At 41.6% G+C, this 20,541-nt stretch overlaps 1 protein-coding gene across 7 annotated transcripts in view; it reads right to left on the bottom strand.

Annotated features, from left to right (window-relative positions):
• Nucleotides 1-20,541, bottom strand: part of PTPRT (protein tyrosine phosphatase receptor type T) — a 190,047-nt gene that overhangs the window by 116,813 nt on the left and 52,693 nt on the right. The gene's annotated exons all lie outside the window — the stretch shown is intronic.

Raw genomic sequence — 20,541 nt, 5'->3', positions numbered from 1 at the left:
GTTATTGAAACAAATGAGACAAAACACTGTGTGATTAAAACTGTAATATTACTATTGAAAGGTTATATTGAAGGGAGAGTTTATTCCAGCCAATTCTGCTGTATTTAAAGTTTACCTGCAAGCTGACACAGTATGCAAGGGACATAGGGGTACATTTATCAAGCTGTGGGTCTGAAAAAGTAGCGATGTTGCTTATAGCAACCAATCAGATTCCAGCTGTCATTTTGTAGAATGTACAAAGTAAATGATAATTCGAACCTGATTGGTTGCTATAGACAACATCACTTTTTCAAATTTATCCCATAGAGAGAGAAATTATTTGTCACAAGAGTTTGTCTATATTGCATCAAAAGTTTGATCCTATTGGGAAACTGCCTTAAAATGGTTGCTGCAGACAATTGCAAGTTGTTTAGCCCTACAGTTGCTGGGAGAAAGCTGCTTATTCCATTAGACGGATTGCTAAGTGGACACAGTTCTTTACACTGGAAATAGTTTATTGTGCAAAATTGCTGTTTACAGAGTCAGGAGTCACGAATGGATTTCACCTTGTACAAGTTTATAAGCTTCATGCGTCAGCTGAAACTTCGCTTAAACCTGTGGACTATAATTTGCCCTCTTGGGTTTTGTATATTGTAAACTGACGCTAGTCTACAGTTATTTCTTCTAAAGCATCTAACCTGAACAAGCCGGATTACACATTGTTGCATCTCTACTTATTTTTGTGTGATAAGTATAATCTGTATAATTGCACTATAAGTATTTTGATTGATTGGTCTAATTAACTCGTAGCAACCGGTTGTCTCCTAAAGTATCTATCCAGTGATATCCATTTCACTGAAGCACAGTGCCTAAATTTAAACTGGGATATATTTATTCAGTGACCTATTATTATATGTTGTGTTGATTTATGTTTGTATATTGTTGAACCAAGATTCCTAAAATGTTATTTATTTTGTGACACTTTGAATACATTGCATGCTAATGCAATATTCTCCCCAGCACTTATTTCCTGGGTGCTCCACCTGGCTGTTTTTACTTGCTACCCAGCTGTTGGAGCCCAACAGAATCCTATAATAATAGAAAAAAACCATTGTTTCTCCTATTATAACAGGCACTATGTGAGCACTACAGCCAGCAGTGTGTGTTAGACCACTGACCACTACTCTAACCAGTCCTTTAAGTTGTGGGCAATAACCGCCAACATTTTTCATTATTATTGCAAAGAATTACAACTGCCCCCACCTGGCTGCTTCTTAATGCCACCCGGCTGGCAACATTTTCTGGGGAGAACACTGTGATGATAACGTGGTATTACTTCCCTACACTACCGCTATTTATCTGCTGCTGTGGTAAAGCCTTATGCCACAAGCAAAGAGATTGTAAATCCACGAGTTTATGCAGTTTTAGCCCTGTGTTCCTTGTTTTATTCCAACACTACTGGGGGGACCTTCGCCTCTGTACCATACCACCGGGCCTGTAGCATCCTTCCTTAAACCACTGGGGTGCCAACCATCTGTTCCATTTCATTAGATCTGATCTAAATAGAGTTTTTGTGACACTTGAACTATACATTTTTTTTGCAATATACTAATGTTACCAATTGTAGAAAAATATTAACCATGAAAAATGAAGAGTACATTATAAAACTAAAAGGTGAATCTTAGAAACATACTTTAAATGAAGATATAGTTTTCAAACCATAGGTGGAAGTTCACTCTGTCCATCAGAACTCTTTTCTCTTCTTTACAGAAAACAGACATCATCATCAGTTATTTATATAGCGCCACTAATTTCACAGCACTGTACTGGGAACTCATTCATATCGGTCCCCATTGGAGCTTACAGTCTAAATTCCCTAACGTACACACAGACAGACAGAGAGACTAAGGTCAATTTGATAGCAGTCAATTAACCTACTAGTATGTTTTTGGAGTGTGGGAGGAAACCGGAGCACCCAGAGGAAACCCACGCAAACACAGGGAAAACATACAAACTCCAGATATGGCCATGGTCGGAAATCGAACTCATGACCCCAGTGCTGTGAGTTAGAAGTGCTAACCACTAAGTCACCTTGCTGCAGACATTATATATGAGGGCGATTATCCTCTGTCTTTCATTACTTTGGAGCAGTGGAATACTAAAACTTATATGGTTGGCTTGCAGTCAACTGGGGTACAGAAATGCTCCACACAAAATTCATACACAGCGGCATTTCCAGTGATGTCACAGTAAGATTAACTGGCATGCAATGTTTTGTTGTTTGAGCTGCTTGTCCTATACAGCACCATTAACAGAGGGAAGAAAACTGCAGTGGAACTTCAGGAGAAGACTACAAGATTTGTATTTTAGCCATAGAAATGTATTTTCAGTTCATGTAAATTTAAACACGTATTGTATGATCTGCACTAGCTGACATAATTGCAGTTAGTTTACATGCTGCCAGATTTACTTTGCTGATCTTGTAATTAGTTTCATGGTGAACATTTTCCTTTTTGCGTTTAGTTGTCCTTTAACGAACAGCTGTATTCATTTATTTAGCAGCTGGACTTTTTATACCATTCATGATCTAAATTTTCCATCCTTCAGTTCCTTTGAAAACAACTCAGTCTCCATAATTCAATCTTTTCTTGAAAGGACCCATAACTATAAAATGCTTTATATATAAGCGCTAATAGTATCAATTTTAAGTATACTTATAAAGACGTTTTGGAGGTAATCAGAATTGGAGTTAACTTTGTATGTTCTCCCACTGTTTGCGTGGGTTGCCTTCGGGTGCTCCTGTTTCCTCCCACACGCCAAAAACATACTAATAGGTTATTTGCCTGCTATTAAATTGACCTTAGTCTCTCTTTCTCTGTGTGTGTGTTAGGGAATTTAGACTGTAAGCACCAATGGGGTAGGGACTGATGTGAGTGAGTTCTCTGTACAGCGCTGAGGAATTAGGGGCGTTTTTTAAATAGCTGATGATGATAACTGGTTTCACTATAGAGAGAGTCTACTTTTCCTGCACCACTAGACTTCTTCTTTGGTATATATGCAAATTTGTCTAGTCAATGTGATAATTTTCAACCATACTACCATATTACTGTACCCAGTGAAGCCCGTAAAATGTGTCTCAGGAAGGTTCACAAAGATTGGTTGTTCAGCAATTGAGACAAATGACCAAGTGGTCAACATAAGTAGTACATTGGAACTCTTCTGAGCTTACCATGGTATGCAGATGACGTGCATCGCAAAGCCCCTTGGCTCTGTACCACTGCACTTGGATAGTCCTCTCTGGGCTCATCAAAGTGCACACATACCCTCCGTAGGAGATGCCCTTGTAACCGAGAAGTGCGCATAGAGATGTTCGGCCTCCTGCCTCTTTAGTACTATTCATTTCAATAAAATTATCTTTTCCATTACTTTGCTAAAATACTGCTCTGTTTAGCCTGACTTATAGTTTACATTAATCATGAGATGATGGGATATCGAGATTGTCTTTCTTACATGTGACAAATTACTCCATAGAACACCTTCACTTAATTGCGTGACTTGTTGAGGTAATTTTGTGCACCTGAACTAATTTAGGTTTAGCAGAGCAAAGGGCTCGAGCAGTTGTTCAATTAAGATACCTCAGTGTTGATCTATAATGATTTACTAAACTAATTATTTTCTCCTGTGAACTAGTTAAGTAGGTTGTGTAGATCAGAATGATTAATTCCTATTTAATTAGTTCCTACCCTGAAGTAAAAAGTTCTTAAAAAAATGTTGAAGTGGTGAAACAATTTTGTAGGCCACTGTACAAGAGGAATTTCATTTTGTTTTGTAATAAAAATTATATGCATGTTAACTGGCTGCCTGGGAGTATTTCACATGTCTAGATTTCAGAGGTGTGTTGTCCTAAATCCATCTGTCCTTCGTAATTCCTCAATAAACATCCCTCATCCATTTGTGGTTATTTTGAAATTATCCGGTGATGTAATAGAGTCACAAACACCAAGGGCTATATTCACTAAACTGCAAGTTTGAAAAAGTGGAGATGTTTCCTATAGCAACCAATCAGATTCTAGCTGTCATTTATTTAGTGCATTCTACAAAATGACAGCTAGAATCTGATTGGTTGCCATTGGCAACATATCCACTTTTTCAAACCCGCAGTTTAGTAAATATACCCCCAAAGCTCATATGGACAACTAGCATTATATGCAATTCTTTCCTTCACCAGACCTTTAAGTGAAGGAATAGAGGAATAAATGGAGACAGAACACAGTATATATTTAATTGTAGACTGGACCAATTTCCATGAGAATTGTGCTTCAGTGATGTCACTGGTTCCTAGTTCAGCACACAAAATGGTTGCTTCCGTTGTGAAACGGGGATAGTTACCCTGTAAAGTGGGCCTGATAGGCTTTTTACTCCGGACGCATAATTATTTTTTTCAAATCTGCAATTGTGAAGTACAGTTATAAGCACACATACACAATTCTTGCTTAAATAAGAATTAGATCTATAGCTGAGCTCTTCCCCCTCTTTGTATGGTACTTCCTGCAATATTTAAAATTCGCTGCTTGTATGAGGGCACCAATATCATGTGATCATTCAAAGTCAATGAGGAGCCGGCTCTGTTGGAACATATCATATAGTTTGATGATGTCACATGACATTTCTCATGTTCATGCAAGTATAGGGGATTTTTATATTCTCATTATAGTCATGAATATTTGTACCAGCCCAGTATATGGTAAACTTCATCCTGGCCTGGGGAAAAAATTAATTAAAAAAAAAATAGATAGCTTTAGTTCACAGTAAATGTAACATATTTAATTATATATATACCTCCCAACATTTAGAATCATGAAATCGGGAGCAAAATAGGTCCTGTCCCATTCCAATGAAAACCCCACCAACAAATAACGCAAATTTCTATAAAACTCCATCCAATTTTGGTTAACCCCCCCTTGTGCAGCCAAAATCTGGGTAGTTGGGAGGTATGAGTTATATGTTGTTGCCTGTTCATATATCTGTTTATTGTGTAGTTGCATGTCATGTCTGCTTTACGTTTCTTTATAAATGCATTGCAACAATTCTAGTTGCTAGTAGACTGTCCTGCCTAAGGCTAGGTACACACTACAGAATTGTTCTCCCGATGTGTTATCTACAACGATTGATAAAATAAAAAAAAGTCCCTATAAGCATGCAGATTCATGTACACTCTATACACGTTTTAGAAGATTTACCTTCAGATCTGTGCTCTTCATATGTCATAACCATTGGCTAAAAAGATCGTGACTCTGTAAGCTCTATGGAGATCCTGATTGTGAGGGCATACACACTGCAGGATTGGAACAACATCGTTCCATCACCAAATTCTAAATTTTCAATTTATAAAGCAATGATACAATGTGCTTTGGAGCGACAGTCGCTCATTGGTGCAATGTACACACTAATGTATTATCGGGCAGAACAGTTGTTTATCAGGTGATTGACCCAATAATCGTTTGAAAACCCCGTACTGTGTACCCAGCCTAAATCGGGACAATTGGGAGGTATGTAGCTTACCTCAGGCACACATGGACATTCTGCTGTAATAGAATTTGTACATAACAGAGGCATTGATTATCTCAGTCCTTCAATTGTGCTCACACATATACTTATCGCTATAATATTATTCATATACACAGTAGAGGCAATGATTATCTCAGTACTTCAATCTCACATTCTACCTTTGTATATATAATGTCGGATGTATGGAAAACACAGGCAGTGCTTATTTCAGACCTTCAATCTCAAACACACACTGGTAAAATACTATATGTATACACGGCACAGGCAGCAGCAGTTCCTGTGCCAAACCCCCTCCTCTCCTTTCCCTTTCTGTGGCAGAGTAAATTATAAACTCGATAAACTGCTTCTGATGTTGCCCAGCGGATGTGGTAGCAGCCAGACTGGCATAAATTAAAAGCTCTCTCTAATTGTCTAATTTAATTTAGCAGATGTGCGGGCACGTGGGATGCCTCTAATAAAAGAGACTAAATATATTAACCCTTGGACTACAACATATAAATGTATACATTGATAGACCTCGGGGTCACAATAAGATTATATGTACTGAACTATTCTACCTTGTTTTACTGTTCATTTGCATATTGTTCCAAGGACAGACCTGGACCTATATCTGTGGATGTAAGGAGACAGCAAACTTTTATAGGGAATAAACAAGGCTTTACAAAACCTTTAGGGAAATAAATTGACATTGATAATTGATAGGTAAGATTATGTAGAACAAGAGGTATGTTCCTATTCTTGTATTTCACAGCATGAGATCATATATATATATATATATATATATATATATATATATATATATAATGTAATCTGCCGCCTTCATCATAATTGATCACTTCCCATATGAGTCCCTCTGCCTTTATCTTTGTACATCTCTTCATTTGGTAAACTTATTAGTTCCTTCAGCCTCCAGTACCACCTCTGTGCTGATGACACCCAAATCTACCTCTTTTCTCCTGACCTCTCCCCTTCCTTCCTACCTCAGGTGTCCTTATGGCTCTTCTCCATCTCCTCCTGGATGTCCCAATACTTCCTTAAAAACAATATGGCCAAATCTGAACTTATAGTCTTTCCTGCCTTAAGAGACTCCTCCCCTCCCATCCTCTCCATTACTTTTGGCAATGTCATCATCTCCTATTTTCCCCAACTTCGATGCCTGGGTCTCATCATTGACTCCTCTCTTTCTTTCACCCCCCACATAAAAATCGTTTACCCAATCCTGCCGTTTCCATCTCCGCAACATTTCCGGTATCACTCCCTTCCTCTCCATTGATATCATCAATATGCTCATCCTTTTCTCTGATCATCTCTTGTCTTGATTAATGCAACCTCCTGGTTACTGGCCTCCCCTGTTCTTGTCTTATGAGGTCAGTCCATACTGAAGGCTGCATCCCGACTAATCTTCCTCTCTTGTCCGTCTACTTCTGCTTCCCCTCTCTGTCAAGCACTGCACTGGCCCCCTCTCTGCTATAGAAACCTCCCTCACCTACAAAGCCCTCTCTAACGCCACTGCTTCTTACGTCTCCAACCTCATCATAATCCCTCTCGCCCTCTACCGTCAGCCAATGACCGCTGCCTCACCTCCCATCAGATTACCGCGTCTCACTTTCGCATTCGAGATTTCTCTCATGCTGTTCCTCTTCTCTGGAACGATCTCTCTCGCTCCATCAGGCTATCCCATAATCAAGAGATACCTCAAAATCCATCTGTTCAGGAAAGTCAACCCCTTCCTCTGTCTAACTGGCTCCTCCTCATCCCTTCATGATCCTTCTTCACCAATCATGGTTCACCTCTCCCTCTTTGTTCCTCCCTCCACATTCTGCCCTCTTGTTCATGTCTCCCTTCAGAGTTCTTGTCTCCTCACTCTGACTCACCACATTGTATTTCCTGTGAGTCTTCCCCTCCCTTTAGATTGTAAGCCTCTGCGAGCAGGGCCCTCTAACCCTCTCATCCTCCTCCACCTGTTTACCTTTGCCTTTGGCTCCCAGCCTAATTTTGCACCTTGACACTCGTCCCCTGCCCTTGGATCTCCTCCTCTCCCCTGCCTTTCCATCTCCATCACTGCACTGATCCTGTTAGTTACGCCCATACTGCTGGGCACAGGTTCAACCTGCTTTAGTTCATGTCCCTCCTCTCCTCCTTCCCCTTCCTAGTTGCACAATGTTCTTGAACTTTTTCAGATGTAATGATTTTATTGCAATTTGTTTCCGTTTTTGAACTGCCCTGTACAGGGGAGGGCTGGCAGATTTTAGCCCAGAGGGGAAGCACACAGCACTGGCCCATAAGTAGCAGCCCATCCTTAAAGGGCAGTTTTCGGTACAATATATATTTTTCAATATAAAAAAGAGGCTATTTTAGTGTTGCCTAACCCAGCAATACTTTATTATACATGATAAATCTTAAATAATCAAAATAATGCAACAAAAAACAAACCTCACTTTATATTGCATTTTATTTTATATGTACCTCCCTCCTACAGCACCTTTTTTTTTTTTTTTTAACATACCTGGCTGATTATAATGCGGTGTGTGTATATATATATATATATATATATATATATATATATATATATATATATATATAATATATATATCTATATCCAGTGCGCACTGTAACTGAAGTACAGAATATGTTAATGAGCCGCCTTTCCTTTTAGAGTGTGGCTGCATGCTGGGTTCTAGTCCCTCTGGACTTTTCATTCCTCAGTCTTGGTAACATTTGTGATCTATGTTTTTTTTTTGGGGGGGGGAGGGGGGGGGGACTTGTGTCTGGCTTTTTATACATGCCAGTAATTTACTAACATTTCTTTTAGACAATATGGGCTGAGTTAAATGTTATATACGATATATATACAGAATAAAAGCAAATATACAAAATTGCATATTATAAACCTTGACCAATGGATAATAAATAAGGATTTATTAATTAAAAAAAGCCAAAATCATACATGTTTTTAATGTTCATAAGACTCCATTCATAAGATAAAAATGGTTGTAGTCAATAGACAAAGATACCCTTTCTAATAAAAAGCACACATAGATTAAAACACACTAATAAAATCTTTTTATCTATTCCTCCCAAATTGCAAAGCTTGTTTTATAAGTAGAGCGAAGTGAGAACAGAAACTCACTGCCTCTACTGGAAAATCAGACGTACGATGATTTTGCTGCCGACCCTTTGTGGCTCTATAAACAAAATACGACCCTACAAAACACGATGCTGAAAAGGTATATTAGACCTTTTTGGCACCTCCTAAATAAAAAAAAAATATATATATATTATATATATAAATTATGTGATTTTAGAAGAAAAAAAAATAGGGATTTTAGAAATAAATAGGGATTCAAAACCAAAACACACAAATTTAATCCAGATCCAATACCAAAACATGAGGGTCAGTGAACATCTCTAAATATAATATATATATATATATATTTGGGTGCAAGGTTCAATAGAAACCAGAAATGGAAATGGAAACCAGCACTCCGTATAACAATAAACTTTACTATTGCTTTTGGAGTAAGAAATGAAACAACAGCAAGTTAAAAGAAAAGACAATTCAGCCGCATAATTATTTCAAAATATACTCCTCTCGTGCTGGTACTGATGGAACAGAGCTCATGATAGTTTATGTCCCAGAATATCCAGTGTCCGTCTTGGTGCACCTGTGGCACATTTTATCAAGGACAGCTGTGTGTATGTGTATAATCTCTCTCTCTATAATTATATATCTAATACATAAATGTCTAGTGGCGTGTGTTAGTCTGTCTGTGTGTGTCTGTGTGTATGTGGAAAAAATAAAACCGAGTTGCAGCGCCACCTGCTGGGCAGAGTTATACACTGACCTACTAAATTCTTAGTGTGTGTGGAAAAAAACAACTCAGAAAGGGCTGAAAATTTGGTATACTAAGATGTTTTTAATTTGTTAATTTAATTTGTTAATTGTTAAAAGTGTTTATAAAGATTTAAAAAAAATATATATATATTTCTTGAAGGAGAAGTGACAGTTGGGAGTGGTTGGTGGTTGCCGGGGGTGACAGTGGGGAGTGGTTGGTGGTTGAGGCCTGGGCTATGGCCCAAATGCATGACAAGAACCTTTTTAACACCTTAAGTAGCTTGATTTGACTAGAATGCATGAGTATCATGCACGGGTTAACTTGTGTGTGTATATATATATATATATATATATATATATATACAGACACACAATAAATATTACAGACTGTTATATATGGACATCAGAATATTGTACACAGCCAACATTGCACATTATCCTTTCATCCTACAGCTCTGCCCTCTCACTCGCTAAACAATCTTTTTTTAAATCCCTAATCTCTTCCCAGTCCTCTAACCCCCACCGCCTCTTCGCCACCTTCAGCACTCTCCTGGCCCCCTCCCCTCCCCCCCCTCCCTCCTCCCTGACTGCCTCAGATTTCGCCTCCTTCTTCTCCTCTAAAATCGAGGCCATCCGACTTGAAATCTCCTCCTCCACTCTCTCCTCCACCCCTCCCACTCTTCCGTCCTCCCCCCCCAACCACCTTCCCCTCCACTCCTTCCTTCCCACCACCGGCAAGGAAGTCCACTCTCTCATTTCATCCTCCCCCCCTCCCACTACCTGTCCCCTGGATCCCATCCCCTCCCACCTTCTTCGCTCCCTTTCCCCCACCACCTGCTCCCACCTCGCTCACCTCTTTAATCCCTCCCTCTCCACTGGCATCTTCCCCTCCTCCTTCAAACATGCTCTCGTATCCCCCATTCTTAAGAAACCTAATCTCGACCCCACTTCTCTCTCGAACTATCGCCCCATATCTCTTCTCCCTTTTGCCTCCAAAATTCTCGAGAGGCTCGTCTGCAGCCGTCTCACCTCCTACCTTTCTGAATACTCCCTCCTTGATCCTCTCCAGTCTGGTTTCCGCCCCCTCCACTCCACTGAAACTGCCCTGGCTAAAGTCACCGATAACCTCCTCTCTGCTAAAGCCAGGGGCCATTTCTCCCTTCTCATCCTCCTTGACCTCTCTGCAGCCTTTGACACCGTTGACCACCCCCTCCTCCTTCACACCCTCCAGTCTTTCGGCCTCTCCAGCCCAGTCCTGTCCTGGTTCACCTCTTACCTTACTCACCGATCCTTCTCTGTCACCACCTCTGGGTCTCTTTCCCCCCGTCCACCCTTCCAGTCGGGGTCCCTCAGGGCTCTGTTCTGGGACCCTTACTCTTCTCTCTATACACCTCCTCCCTGGGTGAACTCATCAGCTCCTTCGGCTTCAGCTACCACCTTTACGCTGACGACACTCAACTATACCTCTCCTCTCCTGATCTCTCTCCCTCCCTCCTCTCTAGGGTGTCCGCCTGCCTCTCTGCCATCTCCTCCTGAATGTCCTCTTGATTCCTCAAACTTAACCTTGCCAAAACTGAGCTCATAGTTTTTCCTCCCTCTCATACCTCATCCCCTTCTGACCTCTCCATCACTGTCGACAACACCTCTATCTCCCCTGTCCCCCAACTTTGTTGCCTTGGTGTCATCCTCGACTCCTCTCTCTCCTTTGGCCCCCACATCCTCTCTCTTGCTAAATCCTGCCGCTTCCAGCTGAGTAACATCGCTCGCATTTGGCCCTTCCTCTCCCAAGATGCAACCAAATGCCTTATCCACTCTCTGATCATCTCCCGCCTGGACTACTGCAACCCCCTCCTCACTGGCCTCCCCCACTTTCATTTCGATCCCCTTCGATCTGATCTTAACGCTGCCGCTAGGCTTATTTTCCTTTCTCGCCGCTCCTCTTCTGTCTCCCCCCTCTACCTAGCCCTTCACTGGCTCCCATTCCCCTTCAGAATCCTTTTTAAGCTCCTCATACTCACCTACAAGGCCCTCGCCAACTCCACTGCGCCCTACATCTCCACCCTCCTCTCTATTCATGCTCCATCACGCCCTCTCCATTCTGCCTCTGACCGTCGCCTCTCGTCCCCCTTATAACCTCCTCCCACGCGCGTATCCAAGACTTCGCCCGCGCTGCCCCCCTCCACTGGAACAAGCTCCCACACTCCATCAGAACTCCCCCTAATCTGTCCAGTTTCAAACGGGCCCTAAAAACCCACCTTTTTCTTAAAGCCTTTCTGTCTCCCACTTAACTTCCTACCTTATCTTCTGCCTCCGTCCCCCTACTCTCCTTCTCTCCCCTGCGTCTCTGTCTGTCCACCCCTCCCCTTAGACTGCACGCTCCTCTGAGCAGGGCCATCTCTCCTCCTGTTTCCACCACTTCTAACTCTGCTCTCCAGCTACTTAGCCCTCCTCCTCGAGGGTCCTCCACCCCACGTCCACTCTCGCTCCCTCCTTTCCCCTGGGGATCTCCCTGTCTTCCGCGCTCTCCTACTTGGGCCCCGTCGTTTGCGGATCCTCCCTCCCCCTTCCCCGCCCTCTCTAGGTGTGCATTGAGCTTACCGAGTTGCTGTGCTTACTGTTTACTGTACTGTGCTGTCTCCCATTGTATTGTAATTTGTTTGTCTCTGTACAGCGCTGCGGACGCCTTGTGGCGCCTTATAAATACAAATTAATAATAATAATAATTATAACCCTGTGCTGATGTCCCAGCTGATGTTTTGTAGAGAGGCAGTTATTTACAGGCCGTTTCCTGTACCAGTGCAAGGAGGGACACAGAAGGGGCTTCTTTGAGCATACATAGAATTAATTTGCAGAATTCGTACTTATAAATCGGGAATAGCACCAAGACTGGGTTTATTGCGACACATCTCTTTTTCAACGTCTATAATTCCTGTTTATTTCTCAATGTACAAAACCCTATTTTCTGTACACTTTGTAAAAAATAAGAAAAGATATAAAAAAAAACCCCACATTACACTTATAGCTAGAAGTAAATAGCATTGGGTTCTTTTTGTGCATCTCGCTGCGTGAATGTTCTCCTGGCATATCTGAATACCCATTTACTCAGCAAGGTATTTGATAAGCCAGACTATCCTCTACTTACTGGCTTTCAGAGTCCTTATAGCACAGGATCTAAATAGCCCCTTTCTGTGGCAAATAATACTAATGCCTTTGGCAGCAGCGCGCAGAAAAAGAAACTCAACACAGCTTAACCTCTTCTGTTTTATAAATATGCATAAACAATAAGACAACATTGAGAAACTCAGAGTGACATTTTACTGCAAGTGAACTGTGTATGCAGTAATGCTATTTTTCCTGCTGAGTGCTCTGGTGCACCAAAGTGTCTCAATGCATGGATGTGAGAATAAACAGAGCGGAAATGCTGAGATTTTCTTTTAATTTATTTCTACAGTCTGCACTTATATTCCCCGTAACCCAGACCCTTACATCGTCGCTAGTCTTTGTATTCAGACGGGCTGAAATGATTAGCGTTTTACAGAGGGTTATTTAAGAATACTGTCAAAAGATTCATTCCAAATACACACAACCAAAAACACAGACCAGACAGTGGGTACCAATGTAAACATGCACAGATTCAATTACCTTACTTACATATCGGTCTCCTTTATGCCTATTTATTGCTCCCTTACTGATTTGTTGTCATCATGGGTACAAGCAGTGAAAGCCCTTTAACTTAGGATTACATTACTTCAAAATGCTGAATTTAGCACATGAATAGTAATCTGCACTGGACAGGACGTGTAATACTCAGGGAACCATGCGTGAAAACGTGGCACCAAGGATGATTTTTTTAACAGCCACGTAAAATCTCTTATTCCTGCAATTATTCCTGCAAGTCAATCTCACTGAGGCTGGAGAACAACACTTCACAGTCTCAGCGGTACTGGCCCTGCGTGGTAAGGGTTAACCACGTCACCTCTCTGCCGAGGAGATTTGGGCTTGCACTTCCACTTATAATATTGGATTATATGTATGCATACTATCTATATTAGAGATGCTTAGGCTCGGTACCTCAAGAACCGAACACACCCGAACTTAGCAGATCTGAGAGCCGAGCTGGCTCGGTACTTTCGCGTGTCCTCAGAAATGAAAACGAGGCAAAACGTCATTGTTACGTTGTCGGGTCTCAGATCTCACGATTTTTGTATTCTATAAGTACCGCCCTCCACGGCGATCCAGCGCCATTTCACAGACGTACACAGAAGGGATAGCACAGTTCTTGGTAGTCTATAAAGCAGTTAGGCAGCGTCATAAGAAGAATAGAAAGAGGAGGGGTAGCACTGTTCTTCAAAGTCTACAGTGACATTCAGGAGAGCTCCATTGCTAATAGTCATTGCTGAAAAAGAATTAATAGGTTTGGCAGGCTTGGTCTTCTAAATCTGCAGTCCCATAATGTACAGTGTTATATAGGTAACACACAAAGAGGAGAGCTCCATTGGTCCATTGCTAATTGTCATTGGTGAAATACAAATTCTAGGGCTGGCAGGCTTGGTGTAAATCTGCAGTCAAATTGTATCGTATTATATAGGTTACACACAAAGAAGAGCGCTCCATTGCTAATTGTCATTGCTGAAATACAAATACTAAGGCTTGCAGGCTTCATCTTATAAATTTGCAGTCAAATTGGATTCAGAGCAGTACACAGATGAGCAGGAGCACCAAGCAGCTGCTGGCACCAGTTAGGATGATAGTAATCCCTCTATGTCATATAGTAAAGCCTAAGTTAAAGAGCCTAGTGTTTGTAAGTCAGGGTAACCAAAAAGTAAAAAAACACCTTTTACCTTGGTCAAGAGAAAAAGACCTGTAATCCAGGCAAAGTTATCTGCAGAAAAAAAAATTGTCAACATGCCATTCTACACACGCATTGGCAAGAAAAAAATGAGGCCTTCACCTTTCTCTATAAGTGCTAGTTCTGCAACTGTCACTGAGGCATCTTCTTGTAAGGTCAGTCATGACCAAGCAAGACCTTGTCATTCAGATTCCAAAAGTGGTGTCAAAATACTTTTAGATGTAAAAGCCAAGCTGGAAGAAAACAATAAGGCATTAGAGGAAAATGTATGTTCAGATTCAGAAATGACACAAATCCCTGAGGAGAGTCTATCCACGATTGCTATGTATAATCCTTACCATTCTGATAGGCCCCTTTCAGCATTTCTGCAGATATGTTCCTGAACAGCCCGAGTGTAGCCAGTGATACACAAATTTAGGATGCCACTTTGGAATTGCAACACGATGAGGGGGATATTTGTGTAGCCGACAAGGGCGATAGTGAGGATGTTGATGAGGATGATGTTGTTTGTGTAAGTCCTGCACCGGTGGAAGCAGTTCTTGCATGTGATAAGAAGAGGACCATTGTCATGCCTGGACGTAAGACCAAAATATCCACCTCTTATGTAAGGAATTATTTTTATCCAAATCCTGACAGCAGTTGTCTAGCCATTTGTAGCATTTGTAAAGCCACAGTCAGTAGAGGTAGGGACCTTAACCATCTACCTCATCCATGTTACGCCATTTGAAGCGAGCTCATGGCAACCTGTTGGGAAAATCTAAAACTTTTGCTAAAAAAATAACAATAAGCCGTCCATCATCAGCTACGTCCCTTCTCTCACCTACATTCAGACGCCTGCAATCTACCCCCACAACACCGTCCTTATCAATAGCCTCACTAGCGATCGGAGTTAGTCCTGCATCCATGTTGGTAAGCCTAGATGACTCCTCCACTATCCTGGATCCCTCAGAAGAATTCTTGAGCGTTAGTCCCACTGCTGCTGCTGGGGGTGAATCTTCATCCCAGAAACAGACCAAGAAGAAGACTACTAGTAGTTTACAACAATTGACTGTTAAACAATCCTTTGTAAGAGGAAGTAAGTATGAAAGCTGTCACCCAGTTGCAAAGCGGTTCATAGACGCCATGGCGACTTTGCTTGTATTAGATTTGCGTCCAGTATCCACTATTAATGAAACTGGTTTTAGACAATTACTTGATGTCTTGTGTCCCTGTAACCAAATTCCATCACAACACCATTTCAGTAGAAAAGCTATTCCTCACCTCTACCAGAAGGTTCGTAAAAATGTAATTATTGGGCTACAAAATGCTCTACCCACTGTACACTTAACCACAGATATGTGGACTAGTGGAACTGGGCAAACTAAAGATTACATGACTATGACAGCCCACTGGGTTGGTGATTTGCCTTCACAATCAGTTACAGCAGCAGCATGTACCAAAGTACATCACATTTGTCAGAGGCAGGCTACACTGTGTATCACCGGCTTCACTAAGAGGCATACAGCTGACAATCTGTTACAAAAACTAAGGGATGTCATTGCAACATGACTTAACCCGCTTGGACTCTCCTCAGGATATGTCTTTTCTGATAACGCAACCAATATTGTCAGAGCATTACAGCTGGGTGGTTTCCCTCACATTCCCTGTTTTGCTCACCCAATAAACTTGGTGGTGCAGAGCTTTTTAACAAATGACAGGAACGTGCAGGAGATGCTGTCTGTGGCCCATAAAATATATGGACATTTCCGTCATTCTGCAGCAACGTGTAGGACAGTGATGGCTAATTTAATTTGCCCTGCCACCAACTGAAGCAAGAGGTGGTAACAAGGTGGAATTCCACCCTGTATATGCTTCTGCGGATGGAGGAACAGCGAAAAGCCATCCACGTTTACTCCACAAACCACCGTGTTGTGCAAGGTGCTGAAACAATTCGAAGTAGTCACTTGTGAAGTGAATTCAGACACTGCTAGCTTGAGTCAAGTGATTTCCTTAATTAGACTTAAGATTACCTTCTATTTTGCTGCTGTTTCATTAAGTGTTTGTGATCTGCACTTTATGTCAAAGGTACCTAACTACCGTATATACTCATGTATAAGCCGAGTTTTTCAGCATACTTTTGTATGCTGAAAAAGGGCACTCGGCTTATACACGGGTGAACTTACCTGGTGTCCGGTTCCTCGGCTTCAACTTCTGCATATGCGTTCCAACAACAGGAAGTTCGGCATTTGGAACGCAAACTTGCGTTCCAAATGCCGAACTTCCTGTTGTTGGAACGCATATGCGTTCCACTGCCGGGTAAGTGAAAAAAAATCCTCTCTCTCTCTCTCTCTCCCCTTTTTTTTTTTTTAAATTTACAGTGCAATTACATAATGAACAAACAATACAGCCACCATGTTCATACATCTACCCCTTATATACCCCTTTATTTAGGTTAGGTTGTACCCAATGCCAATTATTTTATAATCATTTATGAATGTTCCTTGTCATCTACTGTTATTTATGGTTTAGCTAAAAATGATTTCATAGATTGAACCTATCATTTTTATTTAGGTTTTTAAATTAGCGCTCTTTTCCACCCTAGGCTTATACTCGAGTCAATAAGTTTTCCCAGTTTTATGTAGTAAAATTAGGTGCCTCGGCTTATATTCGGGTCGACTTATACTCGAGTATATACGGTATATTATAATTTTGTGGGAATTGGGGCTGATTCGAAGCTCAGTGGTGAACTTGCTTTTTGCTGTGAATTACAATGGCTATTTTTAGTGCTTTGTCTGGGTCTGATAAAAGCACACATTCCGGGGGGTCAGCGCTCATTGCCATGTATTAGCTGTAGAATTACCGCAGTTATCCAAGAAACGGGTGGAGCAATGAAATGAACCATAACTGGTTTCATGATCCAAGGACAATTTCATCTTGCACCACTTTTCTTTTCTGCCACTGCTGTGTGCCAATGTTTCCTAGATGTGCTAGGAACTGCCACGTGTTTGTGTCATTGCTCTGTCGCTTATCATCCAGCCAGGTCGCTGCAGTCTTTGTTTGAAACTGTATGAAAATAATATTGTGACCTGTGAGATGGTCAAAATTGACTGCAAAAGACTTGAAATTAGTGTTATTGAGGTTAATAATAATGTAAGGGGGGAAAAAAAAAAATGTGATTTTAGCAAAAAAGAAAAGGGATTTTAGGGAAAAAAAAAATCAGGTTCCAAAACCAAAACACGCAAGGGCGGTTTTGCCAAAACCAAAATACGAAGTTAATCCAGATCTAAAACCAAAACCAGAACACAGGGGTCAGTGAACATGTCTACCTGAAAGTAGGCAAGTATGCATACATGCAAATGTTAGTGGAGGCAGGAACAAGGCCCAGACTAGGGCAGACTCCCAAAGGACGTGGTACAGACTGGATTTGGGGTACAATGCAGGGGTTGCCATCTGTGTGTTAGCTGTTAACTACTGAATGAAGGGTATTCCTATCTTCACAATATACCTCTACTCTCCACCATGTTCTGCTCTGTGAAGGATCTGAGTAACTACTATGCTAAGTCTCTCCAGCTTGTCACCTGACTACTCCAGAGCCAATCGGGGCCAGAGCCATCATGTGAGCTCAGTACAATTAGAGACTACATTGCGGATTTGTGGGAGGTGGAGTTTGTTTTTGTCCCTTGTCTAATAAACAGCTGATGCTTCTGCCACAGGGGAAGTGCGGACAGGAGACAGGGCTAAGTCACATGCAGTACATCAATCTAGGATTATTTTATGATGTACTGGCAGATCACAAAATGTGATCATGCAGTGGGAGGAAGGGGGTTCTGGGCAGCAGGGAACCCCCTTCAGTGTGCACCTGTATGTATGTATGTATGTATATATATATATATATATATATCAAAGCAGCTGCTGCAACTTACAGGGCAGGACACAATACATCCAGTGCTGGTCAACAGAGCTGTGGACTGGACGGATTGAGAAGCTACACGATGGCCATAACCTAAGTTTAATAACCCTTACATTTGTTCCTTAATATTGTAAAATACTCAGTTTTATAGACGTAACTTGCATTTTATCTGTCATTTCCCTTTAAGGAAAAATTCATCTTGGCTATACCTAGGGCAAAATTTTTCCATTAATGCAGACACTCAAATGGACTCCTGGGGAAAATGTACAATGGTACAAAGTCTTAATAGCATTGTGACTTTCAAATAATGTTATTTTTGTACATCTCTCACTTCCAATAGGCTATAATGTAATAATTGGCTATGGCATTGCTGTCTTCAGTGCTCTTTGGTACTGATCTTCTTTCTGTTTTGTTACATAATTTGCACTACAGGGATGTTTACAGCCCTTGTTCAGTTGATCGCTACTGCCAGATATCAGTAGATGGATCCTAGTCTAACATCAAACATGTGACCTGATCTCCGATACAGAACTCCATGCAAAAGACAAAGAGGAAATTCAAAAGAAAAATAGTCATTGATGTGAAGTACTTTTTGTGGTAGGGAGGTTAGTTCTTGAGATGTACAAAGATTGCAGTTAGTTACTCTTTTTCTGCCCTATCCAGACCAGACACATCTTTGGTAATGAGTATAATTTGGTATTATTCCGGCCATAACTTCTTTACCTCAACATCCCACTCCTTTGTATCCAGCCATCCATGGCCTGTAAGATTCCTGCTTTACACTACTCTTCATGCCTTCAAAATGCTTTTATAGCTAATATATATAGCCTTTTCAGCTCACCAGAGATAAGCCTTTCAAAGCCTTAACAGAAGGGAGTGCACTCTAATGTCTACATGATGCACTTAGCAGCATTAAAGCGGTCTTTTTATATCTTGTGAGATGCATTGTGTGGCCCTTGCCCTGGACCTATATTATTGGAAAGTACATGTACAGAATAATCTATTCCTACACATCCAGTGTATCCTTCCTGGAAATACAGCCTCACGGTGTGAGAATAGTCATCCACATGGCTCTCTTGGATTGGATACCCAGCTGGCAGATAATGGGTTAACTTAGAATAGGAATAAAAGCTAGCCTCTATGTTGGGTTTTATCCTTACCTTGTCACATAATGGAGGTTAGTACCCATGTGTCCCCCACACATTCCCTCCTCTCACTAAACATCTGTTACAATGGTTTTACAGGCTCTCCGTGGCTCTCCATCCTTAAGCTCTAATTACTGAGCCTCTGATTAGAATGAAAAGTGGCAGCGTCTGCAATGTCCTGTGCCCTGCATCCAGCCTCCCCCCGCCTTCCCCTAGGGATGCTGGGAACCTACGGAGACCCATTCTAGCTCCAGGCAGGAGTCTGTGTTAGACAGTGCCAAGCTGCACCTGTGGCCTGTACTGTGGAGGGGGCATAAGAGAAGGAATGCAGCCAAAATGATGTGTGAGGCCATGCTGACAAATTACTGCGCTTGCTGTCATCAGACACACATTGAGTTTTGTAACAATTACCTACAGAAACACAGGCTGGACCATGTATTGTTACTTACACCAAGAAGACTGGCTAGTGTTCTGCACACAGTCACTGAGGCTAAAATAAATGCTGTCACTCATATCACTACAAGTGGTACCCAAAGCCTAAGTAAGCTGCACTGCTCCCATCCCTCTATTTTTCCTGACACTCCTGAAGCGCAGTCTGGAGCAGGCAGCGCCAGTATAGTTCAGCAGTCTGTTTGAGGCCTATGTGACACTCTGTTGAGTTGTCTCATCTAACTCCTGTTGTTCCCACCTCTCTCATCTGGGATCAGACAGGCCTTAGATGTGAGTGAGGCTGCTCTGGTACCTCATTACAAAGGCGTGTGCTCCCGCTCCTCCCCAGGAATCAGAGAAGATGATGAGAAGCAACAAGTCTGAGAGGGAGGGAGAGACATTTTTCAGACAGAAGGAGGACAGAGAGGACTGAGACTGAATCCTAAAGCAGCCGCCTATGTACTGCAAACACACGACTCATGTGGGTGGAATGCAGCAGTGCTCAATTGCAGCAATATCACCACACTAAAGACCAGAACAGGTGTTGGGGTACCCAGAGGTACCTGTTGCTGTTGGTAACTATAGCCCCACAATGTTAAGTTGTATTGTTTGATCTTTACATGGACCACAGATGACTTTATATAAAAGTGTAACTATCATGTTCTGATGAAGCTGAGGCAGGGTTGTGCTCTGTGTTAACATAAAGTGTATCAGTTTGCCTTCCCAAAATGATAGTGTGCCTGTAAATTGCACTCAGAGGTAAAATAAACTGGAGTGTACGTTAGTTGATCCCTCTCTTATTTATACATGGGATCACAGAACTGTATTTGACAGGTGAACGGACAAT

This window comes from Mixophyes fleayi, chromosome 6 (assembly GCF_038048845.1).
Source record: "Mixophyes fleayi isolate aMixFle1 chromosome 6, aMixFle1.hap1, whole genome shotgun sequence".
In the NCBI taxonomy this organism is placed as follows: Eukaryota; Metazoa; Chordata; class Amphibia; order Anura; family Limnodynastidae; genus Mixophyes; species Mixophyes fleayi.
The sequence above is the reverse complement of the archived record's forward strand: the minus strand, read 5'-3'. Positions and strand labels throughout refer to the sequence as shown.